This window comes from Nomascus leucogenys, chromosome 5, assembly GCF_006542625.1.
Source record: "Nomascus leucogenys isolate Asia chromosome 5, Asia_NLE_v1, whole genome shotgun sequence".
In the NCBI taxonomy this organism is placed as follows: Eukaryota; Metazoa; Chordata; class Mammalia; order Primates; family Hylobatidae; genus Nomascus; species Nomascus leucogenys.
The window spans coordinates 138,145,203-138,160,645 of NC_044385.1; positions in this window are offsets into that span (position 1 = coordinate 138,145,203).

The following is a 15,443-nucleotide window of genomic DNA, read 5'->3' on the forward strand; positions in this document are numbered from 1 at the left end:
ACCACCTGCCTTGGCCTCCCACAGTGTTGGGATTACAGACATGAGCCACTGCGCCAGGCCCATAGTCCACATTCTTATTTGGGATGGGAAGCAGTGGTTTAAATTTTAAAGATTCCAAATCTACCACCTCATAATCAGTTGGGTGCAGGCAGTGCCTGGCAGCTACACACCTGGAGCACTTCCAGACACCGGCGCCGCCGCACACTTCCAGACACCGACGCCGCCGCACACTTCCAGACACCGGCGCCACCACGGGCTTCCAGACACCGACACCGCCGCGCGCTTCCAGACACTGACGCTGCTGCACACTTTATGATCTCTTTGTGGCCACGTTAAGCTGATTGAAATGGAAGAAATTCCCTGAAATCAGAATCGTAAAAATCTGCAATGAGATTTCCGGTTTTGATCCTGGTCCCAGGGCAACACTGTATTTGAGACTTAGCTCTCATGTTACTTCCCTCTGAAGCCTCCCCAGCTCTTTTCTTCCTTTCCTCAAGCTCAGTTCCTTGGTTCCTACATTTTCCTAATGACCTGCGAATCCCCATGGATCCCAGATCTGGGCTATGCTGTCCCTGGTGTTTCTCCTCCCACAACACAAGCCCTCGGGACGGTGGCTACCCTGTCTGCACTTGGAGCAAGCACCGCGTACACCGTTGGTGCTCAATCGATGCCTATGAAACGGACCCAGGTCATGGCCTCAAATACAGCTACACAGAATGGGACTGGAGGCCTGAAATGCTGCCTGTGCCTCGTGGCCTCTATCAGAGGGGTCATTACCAAGGAAATGGAGAGGGGCTCGGTTCTTGACCCTAGTTCTCATATTTCTCAAATTTTGAGAAAACAGTTCTTCAAATTCTGCCTGTGTCTCTTTTCCTTTTTTCTTTTTCATGTTTAATGTTTGTGGGTACATGAGATATTTTGATACGGGCAGGTAATGTGTAATAATCATGTCCCTTTTCTAACGGACAAATGAGCTTCTGTTCTGTTAGGGCCGTTGTTAGGAAGTGGAATTCTTCCCTGAAAGGACAGGGCTAATGTCAGGCGCTGAGGAACGGGCAGATGGTTCCAGGGACAGAAAGCGTGGAGCAGGGCAGAAGCCTCAGCCCAGGGGAAGAGAGCCCCTTCCTCTGCCTGGCTGTGCTCTTGGAGGCTTAACCCCAAGGCTACAGGGACCCTGGTGGTGCAGGAGAGGGTTCTGCTCCAGGACAGGGGCCTACCCAGTGGAAGGGAGCTGGCACCAGGCGCCTCCAGGAAGGTCACATCTGAGAAATCGGGGCTGGGTGTCTCTCATCTGCAGTTTTCTTGCCCTGAGCCTGCAGGGAACTCATGTGAACACAATAGCCTGACCTCCTGGGAGCTCTGGGAAGTCCAGGTGTCTGAACCTTGCTTGATCTGGAGATATAAGAGGGAGAGGCTCCTGGGGCCCAGGGGTGTTGATGGCCTGATGGGTGAGAAGCGCAAGTGGGGAGAGTTTGAGAAGTGAAGACGCTCCCTGCATGGTAGGACAGTGGACAAAGCTCGCGTATTCAACCTGGCCGCTGTCTTCATGGAGCAAAGGGACTGATTCCTTTTTAAGCATACGTAGATGTCAAAGATGGCATCTGGCAACAGATTCTTTCTTCTCTGTGCACTAAGAGTGGAGATTTCTTTGATCTCAAAAAGAGGAATTAGAAAGTAGCAAACATTCATACCTTCTCTTGGCAACATATAAAATTTTGCAGACATATACCGTAAGATGTAAAATACATTCTGTAAAATATAAAATGTGTACATTGCATAACTTTTGTACATGGGCATTACACATACACACACATTCCCTCCGAGGAGTGAATGAATAGCATCTTCTGATTCCCCTGGAGCAGCATAGGCTGTGCTTTGGAAAACGCTGTCTTGACCCAGTTTGGAGGTCCTGGCTAGAAGTGGTCAGGTCCCCTTCTTCAGGCCACACCCTGACCGCCTGGTTGTTGGGCACCCTCCAGGCCACTGTCTGAGCTGATCACACCGGGGCAGGTGCCGGACAGCTAGAGACAGCCCCGGTGCCGCAGAGCCTGCAGGAATTATTCAAACCATCCAATCCTAAGCCTGCCTTCCCTGCCCCAGAAATGGCCATGAAAGCTGGTGGATAGAGGCTCCCACCACAGCCCCTCTCCCTCCCGGCCGGCCCGGCCTTCCCTGTGTGCCCTGCAGGGTGCTGTTTGCCTCCTTCTCCTGGAAGCAGTGACTGTAACAAACTCTTCTTGATGGCAGTCATCTCCCGATCTGCTGGCCTTATTCCACTTAAATCATAATAAAATCTGGCCGGGCACAGTGGCTCCTGCATGTAATCATGGTGTGGAAGGCCGAGGTGGGTGGATCATCTGAGGTTGGGAGTTCGAGACCAGCCTGACCAATATGGTGAAACTCCATCTCTACTGAAAATACAAAAATTAGCCGGGCGTGGTGGCACATGCCTATAATCCCAGCTACTCGGGAGGCTGAGGCAGGAGAATCACTTGAACCTGGGAGGCAGAGGTTGGAGTGAGCGGAAATCGCACCACTGCACTCTAGCCTGGGCAGCAGAGCAAAACTCTATCTCAAAATAATAATAATAATGACAAAACCTGTTAAAACACGGTGGTTAATCAGCCTGTCTTTTTCCAGATGAAGGATCAAGAAGTCCATTGGCTTCCAGGCCAAGGCTGTGCTGGCATCCCTGACGCTGTCCACCCCACTCCTCTCCATCCACTGGAGGCGAGGCAGGCAGGTGGCGCATCTGGACCCGTGGCAGCCGGGGCAGGGGGTTGTTATCTTGCTGCTAATGCGAAAAGGCTCTGGGTGAACCCCTGGCGCAGCAGCAGCCAGGTGGTGGCTGTAATGGCTGGGAGAGAGGCTGGATGCTCTAATTCGTGTTCTGTGCTTACCTGTGGTTGACCTCACTTGATTTCTAACTGCAGCCTCTCGGTTTTGCACCCATGTTTTATCTTCTACCTGCATAGGGTTCTGTTTCCATCTGATTCAGAATAAGACGCTCTGTCACCTGAGGTCGGGCCTCAGTCCACTGGATTTGAGGATGAGACCCTGGTACACGTTTTCCTTCAGCCAATGAGGCGATGCCTCCCCCAAGGGTCTCTCTAGCATGGTGTGCCCTGGGCACAGACGGGCCCGGGCGCAAGTAGGGGCCGCACGTCCTAGGATGACGAGTGGACAGGGTGGGGTTGGTGAAAGGAAGTTGTATCCCACTGTGAGTGGTGCTGGCGGTGCCAGGAGGTGCTGGGCAGGTGCCGTGCTGGCCTGGGGAATGTCACTCAGGCCACATGGTTCTTAAGATTCCAGATCCTGGATGGACAGACTCCCTGTCCCAGTGGAGCTCATGGCTGTGACTCGATGGGCATGGAGCCTTCTCTTCCTTGTGCCTTGGCCTCTAGATACCCACGTCTTGCCTTTCATTCTTTCTCTAATCCTTTTGGCAAATGGGAAAGTGGGGAATGCCTGCTTTTCTCACAAACCTCCTGCTCCTGGCCTCTGGGTGGATGTGTGCTGAGGCACCCCCCACCTCCGAGGGAGCCCTGTTTATGGCCCCTTACTGCTCCCCAGTATTTGGGCTTCAATACTGCCCCTCACCAAAAGGGTGATGGGACCCCCATTGAAATTACCATCAAAATGGGGTGGGAATCTCAACCAATGGATCCCCAGAGACTGGCTCCATCCACCCCAGCCCCAGGGCTCCTTCCTCAGGTCCAGGTACCCAGAATGCAGGGACCTGTCTACCTGACGATGGGACCCATAGTACCTTCGGGAGGCTGGGAGCTGGCCCAGGTGCTCCTTTACCTCCACAGAGGCCATGAGCCCCGCAGCCTCCGTTGTCTCCCAAGGACATGGGTGTACCTACAGCCATTGCTCCTGCCTTGGAGAAGAGCCATCTGTGAGCCAGCCAGACGCCTGCAGGCCAGCATCTCACGGACAGCAGGACACCAAGATAAATGGTGCACCTGCTAAGTGAACCTGATGAACGTCGGTGGCCAAAACCATCGGGAGGAGGAAGAGCCAGACCTAGGATCACACACCAGAGAGGGCAGCATGAGAAAGAGTTCCCGACCCCATCAGCAAGAAGCCAGCCCGGCCAGGGGGACCTCTCGCCAGTTCTGACGTGCACAGTCAACCTCAGGAGCTCTTGACACTGCTGAAGGGCCACCCAGGGAGGCAAAGCTGGTGGGGGGACCCACAGCCCCCGCGCCCACCTTCTCCAATGCTGTGGCTGCTCCTGCAGGGGCCCAGGCAGCCTCACACTCCTCATTTTATGGAGGAAGAACAGAGGCTCCAACAACACAAGCCTGGCTGTTGTTCCTGCGAGCTTCGTGTGCTCTGCACATGTGTCTAGGGGCTGATCCTCCGAGAGTCACAATAACTCCATCCCTATCACCTACAAGACTCACATGTGGTGTTTATTTCATTCTCCTTGTTGAACTGATATGGTGGCTGCAGCCACTCACCTCCTCAATATCTGCAATGTTCCAGGTTTAAATTTCTGAGGTTTCGTCTCGCTCCTGACTCTGAGTCCTAAAAGTCCTCCAAATGCATGAATATTTTCTTTTGTCCAAAAGTCTCAGGGTTGTGTGGGCAGATCTGACACTGCAGTGCCTCTAGAGAGAAAGAGTTGGTGTCCTTGAGTCTCTCCTGCAGAGAACCCTGCCTAATTCTTACTCTGTAGGACCAGACTCCTCAAACTCCGAAATGCCTGAACAAATCAAGGAGGGGCAGCAGAAGCACTCTTTTCAGATATGGGGGTTTCACTCTTATCCTGCAGAAACTGGCCAGGGGCCCAGCAACCTGGGACCATCACACCCCAAGGAGCAGAGGGGACCAGCATTGCTCAGTGGGAATCAGGGCTGTTAGGAAGAAATTGCAGCACATCACCTGCAGACACTGGTCCTGACGCTTTCTCTGGAGGGAGGGTGACTGCCTTGGAAGGCTCCATCGAATGGGGCAGAACTCTTGCTTTCTCTCTTGTCTTGAAGGTGTTGTCTTTTATGTACCGGTGAAGTATGCCTTCAGGCATTGTGTGTACTCTCTGAGCGTCAATGAGCTGCTATTAGGATACTTTCTTCAAGGTCGTTCTGGGTACAAGGTTGTCATGACCTGCAGTACCAACTGCTTTGAAACTGTCTCGGCCTCCCAACAGCAAGTTTCCCGGAACAGGAGCCCTCGTTTCTGATGGCCTTGCATCCACGTACATTAGGGTCTGATTGAAGAGGTGCTTGGATTAATTCTGCCACTGAGAGAGGAATTGGGAGCTCAGCATTTGCTGCTGGAAAGAATTAAAGAATTCACAACAGTGCGTTCAGGCTAAATCTGCTGCATCCATATTAGGGTCCTTAGTGCAGTGTGCGTCATGCCCTGCCCGAATTTGCATGACCTTCTTGTAGCAGGTCAGCCTGCCCAGGGTCTCCCACGGGCCCAATGCTTGCCTGCTGGGACGTCACAGTCCACTTACTACAGGCCGGCCTGACTGTGGGTTCCTAGCTTGAACCTCTTCTACAACGCCCCGTTGCCAAGAAATTATCCACATGGCCTACGAAGCCCGGCAGGCGTCCTAGACTCTTCTTCCACACAGAGTCCTCCCATTCCACTCATTTTATATCTCCAGGCCCCTGCACACCATCTCCCTAAATGCTCTTCCTCCCCACACTGTTCCACATCCTTCACCCAACTAACCCTGCCTTTCCCTGATGCACTTGGCAGGTACCTTCTTACAGATGGATCCCCTGCCCAGCATCCCAGTCTGGGTTAGGTAGCCCCTCTCTGTGTTCATAGCCCTTGTTCCTCTTCACCAAAGCACTGTTTTTAGACAGGGTCTCACTCTGTGGCCCGGGCTGGAGTGTGGTGGTGTGATCGTGGCTTGCTCAGCCTCCAACTCCTAGGTTCAAGCCATCCTCCCACCTTAACCTCTCAAAGTATTGGAATTTCAGGCATGCACCACTGCATCCAGACCCAAAGCACTTTGCCATTGTCCATTTTTCCTCCCCGAACCATGAACACCCCTATATGAGGTGCGATCGGTGCCTGAATCCTCTTGGTGTTCACCTGTGTGGCTGATCACCGCCAATGCCTGTGGCTGCCTGGGGCGTGTCTCGAGGTTGCGGGGGTGAACAGCTGGCGTGTGGGGCAGGCTGGAAGTAGCCTTGCAAGCAGCTCTGGCCAGAACTGATGGGGACCTGGGGATGAGCTCCAGCTTCCTTGCCCCTTCACAAGGGCAGTTCTATGGTGGGTTCCATACTGCCTCCTGGCGTCCCGCCATGGGGCAAAGGCAGTTCGGCGGGGGGGGGTTCCATACTGCCTCCTGGGGTCCCGCCATGGGGCAAAGGCAGTTCTGTGGTGGGTTCCATACTGCCTCCTCGTGTCCCGCCATGGGACAAAGGCAGTTCTGGGGGGGTGGTTTCATACTGCCTCCTGGCGTCCCGCCATGGGGCAAAGGCAGTTCTTGGGGGGGTTTCATACTGCCTCCTGGGGTCCCGCCATGGGGTTAGGCTGCAGTGGACCGCAGCTGCCACTTGCCTGGTGGGCACCATTTCTCACCCCACCCCACACCCCTCCATGCGAGCCAGCAGCTGTGTCTCTCCTGGGATCACTTTCCACTTAAGCCTCTTGCCCTCAAGTCCTTGTCTAAGGTCCCCTCCCGGAGGAACACACACTGGGGCCACCTAAGAAGCAGGTATGGGTGGGCGTCAAGAAATACTACTTAAGTAAAATACGATACACTTCAAATAGGTCTATTTCATCAATATCTCTAAGGAAGGGTCTGGCACGAGGAAAGACATGGAGAAAAATCATGACCAAAATGAGATCACCCACAAATGACAAGGCTTGGAACCCTCGTGAATAATGGGGACGCTTCGCTCCAACTCCGATAGGCGGAGCCTCTGTGTGCGGTGACAGGACTTTCGGACCCTGCAGCCAAGCCCAAGGGCAGTGAGATTTCCTGTTTCTTCCCTGCACACCACAAGCCCCTTTCTCCCGCTCCCCAGCCCTGCCGCGGTGGCACCGTGGAGCTCTCCAGGCTGAAACTCAACTTAGATCTCAGACTCAGCTTCTACCAAAGCAGCACCTGCTGAGCATGGAGCTTGGAGAGGGAGAGGTATTCTGGAGGTGGGGGGCCCTGGGCAGAGTGCACAGGGCCAGGGGGCTGGGCTTCTCCTCCTCCCTCTCTGTCACCTTAGAGGTGACCAGTTCCTCGGGTTCCCACATCTAAAAGCTTCCAGGGACTGCGCTGACCAGCTGTCCGGCTCATTATGTGAGGTTTGCACGCCTTGCTCCCTTTCCGCCTCCCACGCTGCCTCTCTTCCGCCACCCTGCCCTGCTCAGCCTCCTCTCCTGGTAGTTCCACTAAGTGCAGAGCTTGGAGTGAGCCTCTGGCCCCAGGCTCAGCCAGCACTGCAGTTCCTCAGCGTGAGGCTCCGGGGTCAGGCTGTGACATGCGTTTAACCTGCCCGGCTCAGTGCCGCAGTGAGTGACCCACCAAGACGTGGTGGGAAGGCAGCCTGGGAAATTGAACCGTAATGTATATGCACTCTTCTTGCTGCCAACAAGAGCAATTTGAGAATAAAATGCTCCTTTTCTCAATGAAAGCCTCAGGCCATCTTTCTCCCTCTCGTATGCCCTTTCCTGGAAGCTCTGCGTCAGGACAGCTGCTGCCTCAGCAGCGATGACATTATCCGATTGTTGGGACTTCTCACAACTAAACACAGACTCTTACACAAAGCATCCAGGGCCGCTCAGCCACCTGGGAGGGACCTAGCGAGTCACTATCTCGGCTTTGGAGAGGAAGACGCTGGTGCTTCTGGAGGTGGCACTGTGGCTTCACCGAGTGACCACGGAAACTGCAGACGGGCTCTGATATGAACCTGTTAGTTGATTAAGGCCAGAAGTGAACACCTGCCTAGGACTATTTGCCAGTGCTTCAGTTACTGGAGTCACACATGGTGGAATATGCAGTCTGTAAGATTGGAATTAGAGTGAATCCATTTAGAAAAAGCTAGAAAACAAATTATCTCTATCTGCTCTATCTGATCAAATAGAAGATGGGGTGGGAAAGTGTTCCTGGCACTTTCCTCTAGAACAGGCTGGAACCTGTTGTATGTCCCAGCCTCGCCCCAACATGCGTAAGTGTGAGCGAACGGCCATGGGTCACAGTGACACTGTCCTCATAACACATCCTGACAAAGGGTGGGAGGTGGGGCCTCCTTCTAGGACCAGGGGGAAAGAACTGGGCTGGGCGCATTTCTTTCTGCCCCTGGCGCTCATCCTCTGAGGGCCTCTCTGTGTCCCACCACCGAGGAGCTACTGGACCACCCCCAAGTGTGTGGATGCCCCCCCCACATTCTGTCCTCTCATTCCTTGTCTAGCTTCTTCTCTCTCCTTTCTCATCTTCAAACAAATGGCTTTCTTTTCTTTTAAAAAGGCTTCTTTATCATGTTGTGTCCATTGGACTCACTGGCTAACTGTGGGTGTTTCCGGGGAGGCCTGCCCTCTGCAGCAGGTCTGCGGCCCTAGCGTGCACCTCCTCTGGCCTTCCGAGGTCAGCCCCCTCTGCTGACATGAAGGGGAAGGTGGCTGGATCATGGTTCGCCCCACACAGGGCTTCAAGACAAACAGAAACAGCTCTGAGCCCACTGGACACCCTCTTGATTTTGGGGAACTCATCTGGGGCCACCCAAGCCCGCCAAGCAGAGTACTAAGAAACAGGCCCCTCCAGCCGCAGGCCAAGGTCTCCCGTCTGGGAGGAGCACGCGGGAGCTGGGGCTGCCTTCTCCCATCCTCTGACCTTCCCCAACCAGAAAAACAATTTTCTCCTGGAAGGGAGATTTTAATGAGCTGTAAGATTCAGGTGGTGACTCAAGAGATTGTGGTTTAGCCCCCACCTGCCAGTCCCCTCCCAGCCCTCCAGCCCTGCTGCCCCTTCCCTGGGCCTTCTTCCCCTGCCGCCTCCACCTGCCTGCAGATCTCAGCATCTGCTGGCCGCCCTGGGCCCAGGAAGTCAGCCTGTCAGAGTGAACTCGCCAGCAGTCGGACCCCAGAGTGGGAGAGATGGGACCTGGGGAGGCCTCTGGGGCTGTTGCATCCAGAAACTGCTGCTCTCTCATCTTCCCTCTCAGGCCAGTGAGTGAGGCGTGCATGCCTCTCAGTCGTCCACACGGCCGTGAGTGTTTTCAGGGCTCCTAAGCGCTGGCAAAGACCGCAGCTGCCCCTCTGGATCCACCACATTCCGGCAATGTTCCTGCCTGGCCTCCGATGGCCTGGTCTGGGAATCCAGGTGCACTTCGCGTTACCAATGTCACAATGCTTCTTTGTTGGCTCAGCCAGTGACCCAGCCCCTCCTACAGCGATTTCATCTACACATCGAGTATGAAGAAATGTTTACCCCTCGCTGGGGTGTTCTGAGGGTTCAGCAAGATAATGCCTGCAGACAGTGAAACATAAACCTCGTGCATGGCAAGTGATAGTTAAGTATTATTAGGATTAATCCAGTGGATCTGGATTGTTAAACATCGCTACCATTAAGTCAGGAGTGTTGGCATTCTCATTCAGAAACAGTGTAGGCCCCTAGTCAGAGCCCTGTTATGTCGGGAAATCCTCTCTACAGGTTATTTGGGGTTTGGATGGAGAGGAAGAGTGAGTTTGAGGGAAAATCCTTCTATGAATAGTTCTTGTGTGGATCGCCCCTTGCTCTCTGAGTTTTTGGTTTGTTTTTGCTTTTTAACCCTACTGCAAAGACTTCTGAAACAGCCAGCTTATTTCTCCCTCTGTTTACTGTTCACAGGTTGCCCACAGTTTATAACTAATTTCAGCCTCACTGGGTGATGCTTACCTGAGCTGAGGAGAACCAGAAACCAAAAAACAATCCAAGCAGGTGGGCATGAGGACACGAGAAATGAACGTTAGGAGAGACACCTGGCTTTATTACATTTAAATCTCATCAATCCACTAAGTGTCTTGGGAAAGGAACAAATCTAGTGTCCACATAGAAAGGTCTGAGTGTATCATGCAGAGCGTAGACGCCTCCATTTTAGGACGTCAGTGCTGACGTGTGGGATTGGCAGGTTCTGCCACCAGATCCAGACCACAGGTACCCCTGGGCGCCACTCAATGGGCCCCAGACACGGCCCCTCATAATGTATCATTTGAAAAATCAGAAATGTGGGAAGAACAATGGAGGCCTGGCTCTGGCTTCCTCCAGCCTCAGTGTGGGGCTGGGTCCACAGGAGGCAGGGAAAGGCCAGCCTAGACCTAGAGGCAGAGACTGAGCACTCCCCACGGTCCCTGATGCCGGGGCAGAATCTGACCGCTAATGTCACTCTAGAGCTGAGGTCCACGAATGATAAATCATAAAGTTTCCCATGGACATTCTTAAAACAGGAAACTTTTTTGTTTCACTACGTTACTCCCTGTTTGATTTATATTCTAATGAGTTTGTATGGGTTGTAAGTGGGTTTCATGCAGCCCCAGGAGAGAAAGATGCCTGCTGCCAGCGACTATGTTCCATTGTCAAGAGGAAATCGGCCTAAACAACCCGCCCCCAGGTCTTATAACTGCCCCAAACTGCCACTGGCCACGCTCTAGGACCACATCCATATTTTTGGCCACCACTCCCACCCAAGCCTGTCCTTGGCCTCTCTTTTGAAATCCACGTGACTTGGAGGAACAGGCACCCCACCCCTGCCTACTGGGTCTCTCTACAAGCGTTTGTGGCCAAGACAAATGTCGAGTTACACCCACTTTGAGATTTTCCTGGGTCAATTCCATCTTGAGGAACTGGGGGGCTCCTCTACTGAGTTCTGGAGCAGACCCCAAACTGCATGGAATAGACTTGGTCCGGGGGGTTCCTCCTCGGCCACTCCCAGCGGAAAGCAAGTCCAGCTCACACTGCTCTCATCAGCTCTTCCCTGGGGTCAGCCTGCCGGGCTGACAGTCACAGTGTGGCTGAACCCTTCACCATTCCCAGGAGACAACTGTGTTCTGACACCGCAGATCCCCACCGATGGGCCATCATCGGAGGCAGGATCAAGAGCAGCCCTGTTTACCACTGGCAGCCCTTCCGCGGGGTCTTGGATCCACTTCTTACCTGGGCTGTGTTATTTCAGCTCCTGCAAAGCGTTGCTTTCTTGAATTTCTCTTTGCTGTTTTCCACTGTCTTACTCTGGGGACAGAAACGTGACACGGCCCCACAAGTGTGTTCCTCTGTTTACCTTAGAGCTGTCGGAGACACTGCTCCTTACCATGTGTGCGTCTCCCACATAGGCACCTTCAGGGGACGTATTTCTGGATTTAGCACTAGAATTTTAGGGTTTTCTCCTAGACAAATAGTTTATTTTTATGTTACTGATGTTTAATCACCTATCTGATCACACTGCGCTTTTTGCAGCAGCTGCTAGAAAGTTTGGAAGTAAATGCATGGCCAGCTTCTAGCGAGGGTGCCAGTCCTCACCATACGGCTCTGTGTACTTGTCCTGGACTTCTCAGTGTGGTCATGTCTTCCCAAACTCCCTTTGGACTGCTTTCCTCATTCTTCTTTGCTTGCTGTATTTATATAAGCCATCATCAATTCCGATCCATTCCTACACTCCATTGAGTAGGAAACAATTCAGCCCGGTTTCTGGAGTCCCAGCACTGTCACAAGTGGAGTTAGCCTTGGGCGACCTCTTCACGTGCTGTGGGGACCAGGGGGCTGCACTACTCCCCACGGAGGTAGCGCCAGAAGGCAGCTGTAAGGAATGAGAGATGGGTGGGTGCAGATGCGAGTTCCTCCTGTGCATATGGACAGCCCGGGCCTCGGTGTTCCTGTGTGTCGGGCTGGGGGAGGCTCTCTCTGTCCCCACCCCGCCCCATGTGGTCCTGGGACCTGCTGGGCCAGAGGGTTCCCTTCACCGGTGGATCTGATTCTGTGTCATACTCCTCCTCCACCCGATGTCGGGAAACTGGCCAGCCCGCGTAGCTCAGGACTCCAAGATCGGCCAGCACCCTTATGGTAGCAACTTGTCCTGAATCATAGATAATGTTCATACAAGACATCTATGAATTTGTGACCTTATATACTACTGAGGACATCAACTTTTATCTAACACCAAGGCCATCATCTTTTTGATAAGAGGGTGCTCCTTAAAAATAAATCAGAGAAATTAAATACTCATGATAGACCAAAATAAAACAAAAAACCACAGGGAACTTAACAGAAAACCAGGAAAGACGTCTAGACCCAGAAGAAATCAGATGTCACAAATATTTCAACCCAGTGCACACTGACTCTACGCTTTGTTTATTTGATGTTCACATGGACCTGCACCTGGAGCCGATCGTAGTACACTTGTTGCAGAGAGGTTTATTAGCCCTTTGTTTCGTCATATTGGAAAAAATACACAAATACACGGAGATAGGATTACTGTGCATTTTGTGGGCCAGGTAGAATTTCTGAGCATCTTGTGGGCCACGTAGAATTTCTGAGCATCTTGTGGGTCAGTTAGAATTTCTATGGCATCCAGTGGTTTTTGAAAGCTGCTTGCCAGGTTAGACCCCTAAGCTCTTATTCACCTGCCTGGCCATGGCATGAAGGACTTTGTTCAGGAGCAGGGAGAGATGCTTTTCCTAGAAGGAATGATAAGTGGTACCTAGTACCCAGACATCGAGCTTCTTCCCAAAGCCTGTGCACAGAAAGCACGTTGAGCCTCATTAACAACCACACGGCTGAACACCTGCCCATGCTGAGGACTGCGTGAGAGCCCCCACAGTGGCCCAGCAGCGTGGGGGCTACTGTCCCCATTGTAAGAAGGAGGCGATTTGGCAGACCTAAGCCCGTCTGATTGCAAAGCCCCGGCCCTTCCTTGCGTGCATCAGGAGTGCTTCTCTACGCTGCCGTGGGGGTCTCTCATGGGATTCTCTCAGACACATCTGTTTCTAGAGCAAAAACGTCCTCACACGCAGCACCCAGGCAAAGCAAAGTTCCCGGCAGCCAGGCATCCTCCCATCACGCAGAGCCTGGGGTCGCTCACACCCGGGATGCCCACTGGGTCAGAAAAGTGCATTTGAATTTGAGGGATTTTAAAACACTAAATGTTTCATGTCCTATTAATTAAAAATGTAAAAACTCAAGAGTTACAACTTCCTGGTCTTTCTCCATCCCTGAGTGAGACGGCCCAAGGCATTTAACACATCCTGTTCTCTCCACCTCTCCCCTTTCAACCCAAAGGGCTTCTCTCCTTTGCTCTTAGGATGTCAGCAAAATGCTGAGACTTAGTGCAGCTGAGAGTGTGCTCTGCACAGCTCCAGTCCACGTTCTCGGGGGCCACTTGGCATCTCCACCACCTGGTCTTCACCCCAGCCCTGTCTCATCTGCCGCTAGAGTTGGGTAACGTGAGTCCTGGAGAGTTGGTTCCACCTGAAGTCGGCGTCCGTGCCCCAGATCCCTAGCAGGGCCCGCCGTGAGCCTGTGCTGAGGCGCCTCTGAGCCATGGAGCTGGGCCCAGCTGGGGACAGGGTTCCCACGGAGCCTCTGGTGTTAGGTGTCCAGTTCCCAGGGCCTAGGCTCTGTCAGGTCCCACATGGGCAGCATAATCATTCAGATGAGCTGAAATCCATCATATAATGAGTCCCATATGATACTCATCTTGGAGGAGAAATGAATAAATCATTGTGCCCAACAGGAGACTTATTTATGCGCAGCCTGCCTTGGGAAGAGACGTGGGGGTGCTGTGATGAGCAGTGCCAGGAGACAGCAGCAATTCAGGAATGAATGCACCTTTCTGTCCCGGCCCCCCGAGGCCTTGGCACCTGCTGAAACTAGACCTGGGCACAGGGCACAGCCCCGCAGCTAAAGAAAGGCAGTGGGAACAAAGCCGTCTGCCCTGGCCCCAATCGCCTGGGCTGGGGATGCGCCATGGCTGCACAGACTCCTCCAGAAGCCCCTGAGCCCGCAGCCCCTCCTCCTGGGACTCGGCTCCCCTGCGTGGAGCCCCGTCTGTTGAGGCAGCGGGGCCAGGCAATCCCTCACTCTGTCCAGTTTGCCTTTCCTCAACAGGATTCTCATTTTTATCCGAGATTTCCCACTGTGTTCACGGGCAGTGTGGCATCGTGCCAAGATGGGGGCTTGGGGCACAGGTGCTGGTCTACCTCCTCTCTACCCAGGCATGATGGAACAGACACCACTTTGCAGAGTCCCCAGGTGCTGAGGATAAAACCTTTGCTAGGGCCCCACTCGGTAGCAGTGGCCGCAGTAGGCGCAGGATGGTGAAATGACCACTGCTCAGGAACACCATGGAGACCTCCATGCCTCCGGCCTTTCATGGGCCTGGATATGACACAAACAGCTGATGTGCAAGCCCCAGTGTGTCGGAGCCTCCAAGGCCCTGCCTACTCCTGGACACAGGAACGGGTATGTGAAGAGAGAGAGGAAGAGGAGAGAGCTTCCTGGTGTTGGCGTCTTGACCTGTGTGTGCGCGGTGGTGATAATCCAGTGTGAAATCCAAGCAGACAGACAAGCCTCAGCTCTCTCAGAAGCAGACGCCCACCGGAGCTGGTGGACAGGCGTCCCGGACACAGAAAGGTTCGCAGAGAAGGACACCATACGTCACCCACAGGTTTTAGCAAATGACTGCTTCCTTCACTGAGTGAATATTTCATCAAAAGGGTCAGCTTTTCTTTCCCTTTCTCTGTTTCTTTTTATAGAAATAAAATATAGAAACAGAAATGTTCGTCACAAAGGAATCATGATCCAGGGGACGGGGGCCGGTTCCTGAGGACACAGAAAGGGTGTGTCTGGGGAGCAAGAGCCGTAGTTTCGGCGCCAGACACTGAGGCAGGAGCTGCTGCAGCCACCCTTGGGGACCCCGAACCTGCCAGTGGAGAGTCAGATGGGGCGTTCTCTAAGGAGGATGAATAGAGTTCCCGCCCCCAGCCCTCCCGTTCCTGCTTCCTTTAGGGTCACCGCGCTTTCCCTGCAGAGAACACGCTGGGAAGGCTCTGTTGGGACAACAGCTTCTGCAGCCGCTGGCGCCCTCCTGGCCGGGTTGCCCCCACGTCTTTTCCCTCTGTGTGCTGGGTGCGCACTCTGTTCCCTTGGCTTCTGTATCCGTTCCCTGAAGCTTCCATAGCAAAGCACCTCACTGAGTGGCTTAGACAAGACTCTTCCAAATAGGGCCACATTCAGAGGCACGGGGGTGAGGACCCCAAAACACGAATTCAGAAGCACTGACCACAGCAGCCTTTAGCCTGTGTTTCTGGTCCTGGCTTCCCTAGACCTGGCATCTCCAGGCTTTAACCGTCTTTGTTTATGAGCCCCTAATACTTCTGTAAAACTGTGTACCAGCTCACACATCCTTAGGATGACATTTAAAGTTTCATAGCATACTTCTCTGTAGTTGGACTGGATATGTTTTCTAATATATGTTGAAGCAACAGCATTTGGCTTATTTGTTTTGTAG